The sequence below is a fragment of the Trichomycterus rosablanca genome, chromosome 1, assembly GCF_030014385.1.
Source record: "Trichomycterus rosablanca isolate fTriRos1 chromosome 1, fTriRos1.hap1, whole genome shotgun sequence".
Classification (NCBI taxonomy): Eukaryota; Metazoa; Chordata; class Actinopteri; order Siluriformes; family Trichomycteridae; genus Trichomycterus; species Trichomycterus rosablanca.
The window spans coordinates 8,927,066-8,939,170 of record NC_085988.1 but is presented as its reverse complement, the minus strand read 5'-3'; the positions used below and the strand labels follow the sequence as shown (position 1 = coordinate 8,939,170).

Genomic DNA, 12,105 nt, shown 5'->3' with positions numbered 1-12,105 from the left:
TTACATGAACTTTTAGCCATAGTAGCTTATGTCTAATGAAGCTTGTACCAGTGGATAGGGTTTTTTTTTTCTTTACATCGTTTTTGTGGTAGTGTGATTTATTATTTGTTTATTTGATAGATTGGAGAGTGTATTATTAATTACTTATTTTGCATATGATTTGAGTATATTTTTTGTGTGTTATAAAACTGATCCCAGTTGTATAGGTTTTTATGTAGACTCAGACTCCTATGTGCATATGCTAGTCCCTGACCTAAGTCATAGTGTAAGGTGGTAAATTCCTCTCTGTGATGGTAGAAAGTGTCGCCTTTAGGAAGGTAAATGTATACCCTTCTTTTTCTTTCCTTTGTAGTGGCGGTTTTTACTGAATAAATTGGACTGAGTCTGTTGTCGTCGTGCAATAGGACTTTTGGACAAGCCCACTTTGCTCTACGCCCTCCACTGGCAGCTCTGGGACCCAAGGGATTGTGATGAACTTGATGTTTTAATTGTCTTTTATTTCTGTGGTAATAAAAATTGTAAACTTTGTAAATTCCTGATTCTGTGCATTACTGACCATTTCTGCTGCACCCCCGAGTATAACTATACCCTTGTTGTAAGGTGGTTAGTAGGTTTTTTCCCCCTACCACCTGGGTTACATATTTTTGGCGTTGTCGGCAGGATTTATACTTTGGGTTGAGCAGTTGGAATTGTCAGTATGCCAGGTGAGGAATCACAGGGCGCCGGTTCCTTCGGTATGATGCCATTTATGATGGGAGCTCCCTGGGTGCCCAGGTTTGATGGGGTAGGTACAACTGTGAAGCTGGGGGGATGGAAGGCTCAGGTTAAGTATATGTTAAGTGTACAGCGGTTGAGCGAACATCAGCAGGTACAGTTTATTGTTGGGTGGTTGGAGGGAGAGGCACGTCGTGAGGTTTTAGCTGTGGAAGAGAGCGACCGGGATACTGCAAAGAAAATCTTTGATTTGTTAACCGCATTATATGGGGACAGTACACCAATTGCAGCTTTAAGGGTGCAGTTTTTTAATTGTAGACAGGAACCCAGGCAGTCTCTCAGGTCCTTTGCCTTACACTTGCGTGAGTTGTTCTCTAGGTTAAAGGGTAGAGATGGTACGGGTTTGGAGGAAGGCGATGTATTGTTGCGGGACCAGTTTATTATGGGATTACGAGATGGGCCTATCCGGCAGGAGTTGAGGAAACAAGTTAGACGGGATCAGGGATTGACCTTTGAGGAGGTAAGGGCAGAATCTTTAACCTTGGCGGATGAATGTCAAGAACACTGGCAGCCCTCTGCATGTATGACTGCTAGTGTTGGATCTCATCCCCCACGGGCTGCAGGTGACTGGAAATCAGAGTTTCGGAAAGAGATTATGAAGGAAGTCAAGGAGCAGATGTCAGAACTGTCAAAAACTATTCTGGAAGAGTTGCGTGGTAATCAGCACCCCCCTCCGGATGGGACCCACTTGGGAGGTAGGTGGAGAAATTCAAGGGTTCCAGCTAGGCCTACTAATAGATTCAAGTGGGACTCACAAGGTCGACCAATTTGTAACCGGTGTGGCGAAGCGGGACACATCAGCCGAAGCTGTCCAGCGACAGGTGCTTCTCAGGGGGATTTTTAGACTCCCCGGTCACTGTGGGTCAAGTGTCCGGATTTCCCTCTAAAGACCCCCCCCTTGTTTCTCGGGCTCTAATAGCGGGCGAGTGCCCCCTTGTGGATATAAAAGTGGATAATATGGATGTTAAGTGCTTAGTTGATACTGGCTCACAAGTTACTATGTTTGCAGAGGGCCTTTGCAGAGAATTGTTTCAGGATGAAGAGTTAAGTGGTGTTGAGATACCGTGGCTTACGCTGCGAGCTGCAAATGGATTAAACATTCCGTATATTGGCTACTTGGTAGCAGACTTCCAGGTAGGAGGTGTACGAGTGCCGGCTCGGGGGGTGGTTGTGGTGAAGGATGGTTGCTTGGGAAATAATCGGGCTCTCCTGGGAATGAATGTGATTTCTGCTTGTTGGGAGGAACTCTTCTTGAATAGCCACAAGAATTTGTCCCCGCAGTTGAAGATCGATCCGTTGGGGAAGGAATGGGACAATGTTTTTGTCGATTGTCGTCGTATTAGAGCTAACTTGTTACAGAGGGAACAGTGTGATGCCGCTCGGGTAGCCTGTCGCTATGCTGTGACTGTTCCGGCGGCTAGCGAAGCCTTGTTGTGGGCGAAGTTGCCAGGCCGGGCTGACTATCAAGGAAGTTGTGTCCTTGTTGAACCTTATGGGGAGTGTCTGAGTGTTGGTGTAGCACGAGCCCTCACCACAGTCCAGCGTGGCCGGGTTCTGGTGAAAGTTTGTAATCTTAACCCTTTCCCTGTGTCTCTGTATCGCCATCAGAAGCTGGCCAGAGTGTCCATGGTGGATCCACATCAGGTGCGGGAACAAAAAGAGGTGGTTCTTATGGAAGTGAGTCCTGGAATCGTGGAAGTGGGCATTGTGCAAATGGGCCAGGGCCTAAGCCCCTTAGGGGGTGAGCTGCCTGAGCAACTCACAGGTCAGTCATTACAGGGAGAAGGGCTGAACGAGAGCCAACAGCTACAATTACAGCAATTGTTGTGTAAGTGGCAGCATGTGTTTGCCTCTCATGAAGAAGATTATGGGTGCACTGATGTGGTCAAGCATTGCATCCCTACTGGGGAAGCAGCTCCTATTCGAGAAAGGCACAGACCAGTGCCTCCCACACTCTATAAGGAGATTCGTGGCCTACTACAGGGTATGTTGGAGGGGAATATCATAAGGGAGAGTTGTAGTCCTTGGGCTGCCCCTGTAGTTTTGGTGCGGAAGAAATGTGGGGCGTGGCGGTTCTGCGTTGATTATCGAAAATTGAATGGTGTAACCAAGAAGGATGCTTTCCCACTTCCTAGGATAGAGGATTCTTTGACCAGCTTGACCCAGGCAGAGTGGTATTCAACATTGGACTTGGCGAGTGGGTATTGGCAGGTTCAGATGGATGAGCTAGATCGTGAGAAGACTGCTTTTACCATGCCCTTTGGCCTTTATGAGTGGGAGCGTATGCCTTTTGGGCTTTGTAATGCGCCTGCGACTTTTCAGAGGCTCATGCAGAGGTGTTTAAGTGGCCAGTTGGCAGAATCTACATTGGTATATTTGGATGATGTAATCATTTTTTCAGTGGATTTTGCAGCGCATTTGGCTCATTTGGAAGCGGTGTTCCAATCTTTGGAGCGGTATGGTTTGAAACTTCGGCCTGAGAAGTGTCAGCTATTCCAGCGAGAGGTCAAGTTTTTGGGACACTGTGTAAGTGGAAAAGGTGTCTTGCCTGATCCTGCAAAGACGTCGGCTGTCCAGGAATGGGCTACCCCAACAACTGTGAGGCAGGTACGGTCCTTTTTAGGATTTGTGGGGTATTATAGGCGTTTTATTAAAGACTTTTCCAAAATTGCCAAGCCGTTGAATGGACTGTTGGGGGGTACAGGTCGCTGTAGGAGGCGGAGTTCTCCGCAGATCAGTTGGACCCTAGAGTGTGAGACCGCGTTCCAACAGTTAAAACAGAAGCTGCTACAAGCGCCTGTTTTGGCATATGCAGACTTTTCCCAGCCTTTTGTAGTCTATACAGATGCCAGTAATCATGGGCTGGGAGCAGTGTTGTCTCAGCAACAAGGGGGTATGGAGCGTGTAATAGCATATGCAAGTAGGAGTTTGCACCCGGCCGAGAGGAATGCTTCCAATTATAGCTCTTTTAAATTGGAGCTTCTTGCTCTAAAGTGGGCTGTGACGGAAAAATTTAAAGATTATTTGTGGGGTGCTAAATTAATTGTGGTAACAGATAATAACCCATTGGTTCATTTGAATACAGCTAGACTGGCGGCTGTTGAACAGAGGTGGGTGGCACAGTTGGCCAATTATGATTACCAGATAAAGTATCGACCTGGCCGTAACCATATTAATGCGGATGCTCTTTCGAGGCTCCCCCTGGTGGCTGATGACCCTGCCCCAGTTGTACCTCTCCAGGATGCCAGTGGATGTGTGGTGAGAATGGTTGAGGCCCCTGGAGTCCCGGAGGATGTTCCTTTGGACAGTTGGGGATGGGATCCAAACCACTGGCAGGAATTGCAGGGGGCTGACCCAGATCTCCAAGTTGTCAGACGGTATTTGGAAGAAAATAGGTTACCTCCAGGTGTTGAGAGAAGTCGGCAGACAGGACCGGTACGGAAAATGCTTGGTCAGTGGAATAGGCTAATTTTGAAGGATGGGGTGGTGTGTCGTATTGTGCAGGACCATTTAACAAATGAGATGGTTACTCAAATTTGGGTCCCACAACAGTATATTAGAATTCTTCTAGAAATGTATCATGCTAAGATTGGACATCAAGGGGTGGAGCGGACAACCTCTCTGTTGCGGAGATATTTTTATTGGGTTGGGATGGCAGTAGCTGTACAGGATTTTGTTCGGTCATGTTCCCGCTGTACACTTCGTAAAGCTAGACCGGAGGGGAGAGCTCCTTTAGTCCCTATAGTAGCACAGGCCCCCCTTCACATGGTGGCCATGGACTTTTTAACTTTGGGACGCCCTATGGACCGCTACCAGAACATTCTTGTGATGACTGATTTGTTCACAAAATTTGTGTGGGCAGTACCTACAGTGGATCAAACCGCCTTAACCACAGCTAAAGTCCTTTGGAACTGTGTAATTCAGCCGTTCGGTTGTCCAGAGGTTTTCCATTCGGATCAAGGGCCTAATTTCGAATCTCTATTGATTCAAGAACTATGTGGGGTATATGGGTGTCGGAAGAGTCGAACAACCCCTTATCATCCGCAAGGGAACGGTAGCTGTGAGAGATTCAATCGGACCCTGTTGGATTTATTGGGGACATTGGAGCCAGAGCAGCAGGGGAGGTGGGTAGAATTTCTCCCCTCTCTTGTACAAGGGTACAATAATAGTGTGCATAGCATTACGAGTTATGCTCCAGCTTATCTTATGTTTGGGAGACATCTGCGACTACCATTGGACTTGGTGATGGGAGTTCCAAGCCAGGGGGTGCAGAGTAACAGACATGAATGGGTAAGGAAACATCATGAACAACTAACCTATGCTTACTGTAAAGTCTCTGAGTCATTGCAGAAAGCCGCAGCTAAGAACAAACGCCTGTATGATCGGACAGCCCGTATAGCCCCTCTGCTACCTGGTGAACGGGTTTTGGTACGGGATAATCGATGGCGTGCAAAGGGAAAGTTGGGGGATCGTTGGAAGTCCCAACCACATGTGATTGTGAGGCAGCAGCGTGAAGATGTCCCTGTCTATGTAGTGAGACCCGAAGGAAAGGACGGCCCGGAGAGGGCATTTCATCGTAACCTCTTGCGCCCTTGTTTGTGCTACCCTACAGCTTCCCGAGAGATGTCATCAACCCAGGGGCAAAGGGTAGTTGAACAGTGGGGTTGGGTGCCTGTGGTCCCGAGGGACCTAAGGGAAAGTGTGGGGCCCGAAAACAGACGATCCCAACGAGCAAACCAGGGCTGTCCCCCAGAGAGATTTGGGGATTGGGTTTCTTGAACTAAGGTTCCAGGGACTGGAACCCATTGGTGGGGGAGGGTGTCACGAGTGACTAAATTGGAGGGGTAGTGAGTTAATTGGTGACACCTGGGAAGGACCTGACTGTGGAGAGATGATAGGAATGGGCGGGCGGCGGAACGAATAAAAAAGGAGACGAGTGGACAAGTCGGGAGAGAGAGGACGGGACACAGGAAGCCGGGACGGGAGCTGCACGCGGAGAGCGACAAATGGACAGCGCAGAGAAAGGGGGAAGCTACGAGAAACCAATTGTTTTGTGAATCGGAGCTGGTTGGAATTCATATTGCTGGTTCGAGGGCGAGGTGCACCGACTTCGAGTGGCATAGGATTGGAGCCAATAGACTGTGACGCGTGTTTGGGATAAGGAAGGGTGAGAACGCTCACCCTTCCCAAAGTTAAGTGCTTGCTCTCTTATATGTGTAAAGAACTAAGCGCTGTGTTTGTGCAGTGTGCCTCCGTTCCCGTATTTTAAAGTTTTAACGTTAAGCCGCCTTATTTATGACTCTAGAGGTTTTACATGAACTTTTAGCCATAGTAGCTTATGTCTAATGAAGCTTGTACCAGTGGATAGGGTTTTTTTTTTCTTTACATCGTTTTTGTGGTAGTGTGATTTATTATTTGTTTATTTGATAGATTGGAGAGTGTATTATTAATTACTTATTTTGCATATGATTTGAGTATATTTTTTGTGTGTTATAAAACTGATCCCAGTTGTATAGGTTTTTATGTAGACTCAGACTCCTATGTGCATATGCTAGTCCCTGACCTAAGTCATAGTGTAAGGTGGTAAATTCCTCTCTGTGATGGTAGAAAGTGTCGCCTTTAGGAAGGTAAATGTATACCCTTCTTTTTCTTTCCTTTGTAGTGGCGGTTTTTACTGAATAAATTGGACTGAGTCTGTTGTCGTCGTGCAATAGGACTTTTGGACAAGCCCACTTTGCTCTACGCCCTCCACTGGCAGCTCTGGGACCCAAGGGATTGTGATGAACTTGATGTTTTAATTGTCTTTTATTTCTGTGGTAATAAAAATTGTAAACTTTGTAAATTCCTGATTCTGTGCATTACTGACCATTTCTGCTGCACCCCCGAGTATAACTATACCCTTGTTGTAAGGTGGTTAGTAGGTTTTTTCCCCCTACCACCTGGGTTACAATTATACAGCATTTATATAAACAACTAATAATAAAAATAAAATAGCTTCAAGTTCTTTACAAGGCACAATAGTATATAAAATAATAAATTAATTCAAGATAAAATCAAAACAATTAAAACACTAAAATAATGATGAATAAAATGATGAATCCACTTATTTTGTGGTATGTTAGATGTGTGTGTGTGTGTGTGTGTGTGTGTGTGTGTTTAGCATTGAGTTTCAGCTGGTGTGATCGTATCATTTGGTTGTATTGTGTAATACACCGGCTCCACCTGAGGTACAAAAGAGAACATATTATTATTATTATTATTATTATTATTATTACTGTTGTTGTTTTGTTGTTGTTGTTGTTATTGTTATTATTATTATTTTTATTATTACTATTATTATCATCAATATTATTATTATATTATTATCATTATCATCAATATTATTATTATTATTATTACTATTATTATTATCATCATTATTATTATTATTATTGCTATTATTATTAATTGTCATTAATATTATTATAATCAATATTATATTATTATTAATATTATTATTAATATTATTGTTAATATTATTATTAATATTATTATATTATTGTTGTTGTTATTATTTTTTAGTTTATTATTTATTTATTAGGATTTTAACGTCATGTTTTACACTTTGGTTACTTTCATGACAGGAACGGTAGTTACTCATTACATAAGATTCATCAGTTTACATATTGAACACAGTCATGCACAATTAAGTATCTCCAGTTCACCTCACTTGCATGTTTTTGGACTGTGGGAGGAAACCGGAGCTCCCGGAGGAAACTCACACAGACACGGGGAGAACATGCAAACTCCACACAAAAGACCTGGACTGCCCCACCTGGGAACTGAACCCAGGACCTTCTTGTTGTGAGGTGACAGTGCTACCCACAGAGTCAGTGTCCCCCTGTAATAGTAGTAACAGTAGCAGTAGTATTTCTATTTATAGTATTACGACTATTTCACACTGTACTTCTTGACACAGCCTTTTAGCTTTAGCACTTCAGCATCCTGACTAACTCAGGGTAAGTGCACATTAGCGTTTATGTGTTAGCTACTACACAAATAAGGATTCTAACTATAAGTGCTGTAAATAAAACTCTAGTGTCTGGACTCTGGACTCCTGAATATTAGGACGTCATGATCCAGGTCATGTTCAGACTTTCACTAGCCATTAGTTCACATATACACTGTATGGCCAAAAGTATTTAGACTCCTGACCAAGAGCTTGTTGGACGTCCAGTTTCAAAAACAACTGCTATTAAAATAGAGTGACTCTTCTGGAAAGGCTTCTCACAAGATTTTAAAGTATGTTTGTGGGAATTTGTGCCCATTCAGTCAAAGGATGACAGTATGTGTATGGCTGGGTCTCAGTTGATGCTCCAGTTCATGAAGTCAGGGCTCTGTGTGTCCCAATACTTATATAGTGCAGATGTTCAAAGTAAAACATGAATGTAATTGAATGTAAGATGATTTAATTTACCGGAACTTGGGGTGGTTGTGTGTTTGGTAGAAATGTGGAAAATTCAGTCTGGTTCTTCTGAGCTAAAATAAATGATAGAACAAAAGCACAGTGAGTCCTGGAACCTCAGTGATTCCTACAGCTGTTTAAAAACATGTACAAGTTTATTGTTTTTTTTAAAAATTATTTTCTAGGTTAAAATATACACACATCAGCTCAGACTGGTATTTCTGTTCATTTAAACCACCTCCCTGTTTCTACACTCACTGTCCATGTTATCAGCTCCACTTACCATATACAAGCACTTTGTAGTTCTACAATTACTGACTGAAGTCCATCTGTTTCTCTACATGCTTTGTTACCCCCCTTTTACCCTGTTTCTCAATGGTCAGGACCCCCACAGGACCACCACAGAGCAGGTATTATTTAGGTGGTGGGTCATTCTCAGCACTGCAGTGACACTGACATGGTGGTGGTGTGTTAGTGTGTGTTGTGCTGGTATGAGTGGATCAGACACAGCAGCGCTGCTGGAGTTTTTAAACACCTCACTGTCACTGCTGGACTGAGAATAGTTTACCAACCAAATATATCCAGGCAACAGCGCCCCGTGGGCAGCGTCTAGAAGGTCTAGAAGATGACCAACTCAAACAGCAGCGATCGTCTCTGACTTTACATCTACAAGGTGGACCGACTAGGTAGGAGTGTCCAATAGAGTGGACGGTGAGTGGACACGGTATTTAAAAACTCCAGCAGCGCTGCCGTGTCTGATCCACTCATACCAGCACAACACACACTAACACACCACCACCATGTCAGTGTCACTGCAGTGCTGAGAATCATCCACCACCCAAATAACACCTGCTCTGTGGTGGTCCTGACCATTGAAGAACATGGTGAAAGGGGGCTAACAAAGTATGTAGAGAAACAGATGGACTACAGTCAGTAATTGTAGAACTACAAAGTGCTTCTATATGGTAAGTGGAGCTGATGAAGTGGACAGTGAGTGTAGAAACAAGGAGGTGGTTTTAATGTTATGGCAAGCACTGTGTTAGTGAGAGTGGGCGTGGCTTTTCTGGCTCTCCCAGAACAACTTGTGCCACCCTCTTTAAGAGGGGCCAGTGATAGCTTAGTGGTTAAGGTACTGGACTAGTAAACAGAAGGTTGCCGGTTCAAGCCCTGCCACTACCAAGCTGCCACTGTTGGGTCCCTGAGCAAGGCCCTTAACCCTCAATTGCTTATCGTGTTCCGCTCACTGTGTAAGTCGCTTTGGATAAAAGCGTCTGCTAAATGCTGAAAATGTAAATGTCAGATGGTGGTGAGATTACTGTACTGTTCACACTACATGACTTGATCTCTTGTAATAGGATGTCTTTAAGTTGTGGTTTGCACACTACAATCACTGACTGATCAGCGATAAGTGTGTCACACATTTAATCATCTTTCACCAAGAGTAATCACTGATGGGTGTGTCTGGTCTATAAATTATGCATCATCACAAAAACGTGAGAAGTGATGAGGGGATGACAGGACATCATACGTGAGACATGTTTTTTCCTTTTAACAAATGATCCAAGTTGTTTGTGTGCTGATATGCAGCAAAAAACAAGAGGGAAAAAGAATCTGAGTAAAGGAGTGGATTGGGATACGCGGCCAGCAGGAGCATTTTTGTAATGAAAACGAGGGTGTTATGGTGTGACATGGACGATGAGGTTACAGATGAAGTGAAGCTTGTGTGTGTGCTGATGTATTCTGATGATGATATAAACTATCATTTGCCTCCGATCTGTTGGCGCATTTGTCGGCGACCGCCAAAACTTGTCGACTAGTAGAAGATCACAGCCTTCACCTTAGCAATGATTGTTAATAAAACACTTTGACTAAATAAGTAAATAATGTATACATACATTTGGCTACATAGTTTATTTAAGTTTATGTTATATATTTTAAAGAAATTAGGAAGTGAAACATCTGCACTGAACTCAGATTCTCATGTTTGGATATATTCCCATGTGTGCATTTGTGGATTTACCCAGATTCAGTATCGCTGGATCTCCTGCCAGGACGTAAATATCTTCAGATTTCTTCTTACATGCTGTAAACACACACAAACAAATAAACTCTAATAATATGCAGACCAGACATAACATTCTGAGCACTGGTTATCTCTTCATCACGGCACCTGTTAGTAGGGGGGATATATTAGGCAGCAAGTGAACATTTTATCCTCAAAGTTGATGTTAGAAGCAGGAAAAATGGGCGAGTGTGAGGATTTGAGTGAGTTTGACGAGGACCAGATTGTGATGGCTAGACGACTGATCAGAGCATCTCCAAAACTGCAGCTCTTGTGGGGTGTTCCCGGTCTGCAGTGGTCAGTATCTATCAAAAGTGGTCCAAGGAAGGAACAGAGGTAAACCAGCGACAGGGTCATGGGCAGCAAAGGCTCAAGGCTGGTCCGTGTGGTCCGATCCAACAGACAAACTACTGTAGCTCAAACTGCTGAAGAAGTTCATGCTGGTTCTGATAGAAAGGTGTCAGGATACACAGAGCATCACAGTTTGTTCTGTATGGGGCAGCTAAAGGGGGACCAACACAATATTAGGAAGGTGGTCATAATGTTATGCCTGATATATCTTTTCTGTCTATATATTTGTTGCCCAACACTCGGACTTCCATATATGATAAAGAAAATAAATCTACTTATAGCATCCACAACATGGCTATTTATTTATTTTATTTATTCATTTTCTTCCCTTTATTCCAAATTTATCGTAGCCAAGGACTCCTCCACTGATGGGGACCCCAGTGGCGCTCGAGGGGGTATATGTGCCTTACACACGCTCCCTCTAATGCATGCACAGTCTACTAACCAGGGTCCTTACACAGCGTTGAAGACCCCAAACCCTTCTTATTCCAGCAGACTAGTGGCCAATTTTGTCTGCTCCAGGCACTGCCAATTGTGTCTGCTAGGGGGCGTCCAGACATCCCTGTTCCAGCATGACCGTTCATGTGGTTTAAAGAAACTCCAGCGGCCCTAACAGAACCCGGACCTCAGCCCCAGATTCCATGAATACGTTAAATATGTATTTATTGTGGATTTACCCAGATTCAGTATCGCTGGATCTCCTGCCAGAACGTAGATACCTTCAGATTTCTTCTTACATGCTGTAAACACACACAAACACACACACACACACATACACACTCAAATATCTATAATAATTAACACATAGATATGTCATTTCCTCTTCTACTATTCATTTTCTTTTGCTAAACATTATGGGATTGACATCTATACAGAGAGCTAAACTGGTATCCCTGGTGCCTTTGGTGGAGGGTTTATGACATTGTGGGGCTGTTTTTCCTCCAAAGTCCCCGGGAACCTCGTTAAGTATTCACTCACCATCCAAATCATTTAATTCAGGTGTTCCAAATCACTTCCATGGCCACAGGTGTATAAAACCGAGCACCTCGGCATGCAGACTGCTTCTACACACATTAGTGAAAGAATGGGTCGCTCTCAGGAGCTCAGTGAATTCCAGCGTGGTACCGTGATGCCACCTGTGCAACAAGTCCAGTCGTGAAATTTCCTCACTACTCAATATTCCACAGTCGACTGTCAGTGCTATTATAACAAAGTGGAAGCGATTGGGAACGACAGCAACTCAGCCACGAAGTGTTACCACGTAAAAGGACAGAGCGGGTCAGCGGATGCTGAGGCACAAAGTGCACAGAGGTCAACAACGTTCTACAGAGTCGATCACTACAGACCTCCAAACTTCATGTGGCCTTCAGATGAGCTGAAGAACAGTGTGTAGAGCTTCATGGAACGGGTTTCCATGGCCGAGCAGCTGCATCCAAGCCTTACATCACTAAATGCAGTGGTGTAAAGCACGCTG

The 12,105-nt window shown here is 44.1% G+C and overlaps 1 long non-coding RNA gene across 1 annotated transcript; it reads right to left on the bottom strand.

Moving 5' to 3' along the window:
• Positions 1-8,228: 8,228 nt before the first annotated feature.
• LOC134318539 (uncharacterized) lies at positions 8,229-11,357 on the bottom strand. Its single transcript, XR_010013389.1, has 3 exons — positions 11,309-11,357; positions 10,239-10,301; positions 8,229-8,292 (listed from the first exon to the last, which is right to left on the bottom strand). It is a non-coding gene; the product is annotated as an uncharacterized LOC134318539 (long non-coding RNA).
• Positions 11,358-12,105: the final 748 nt, after the last annotated feature.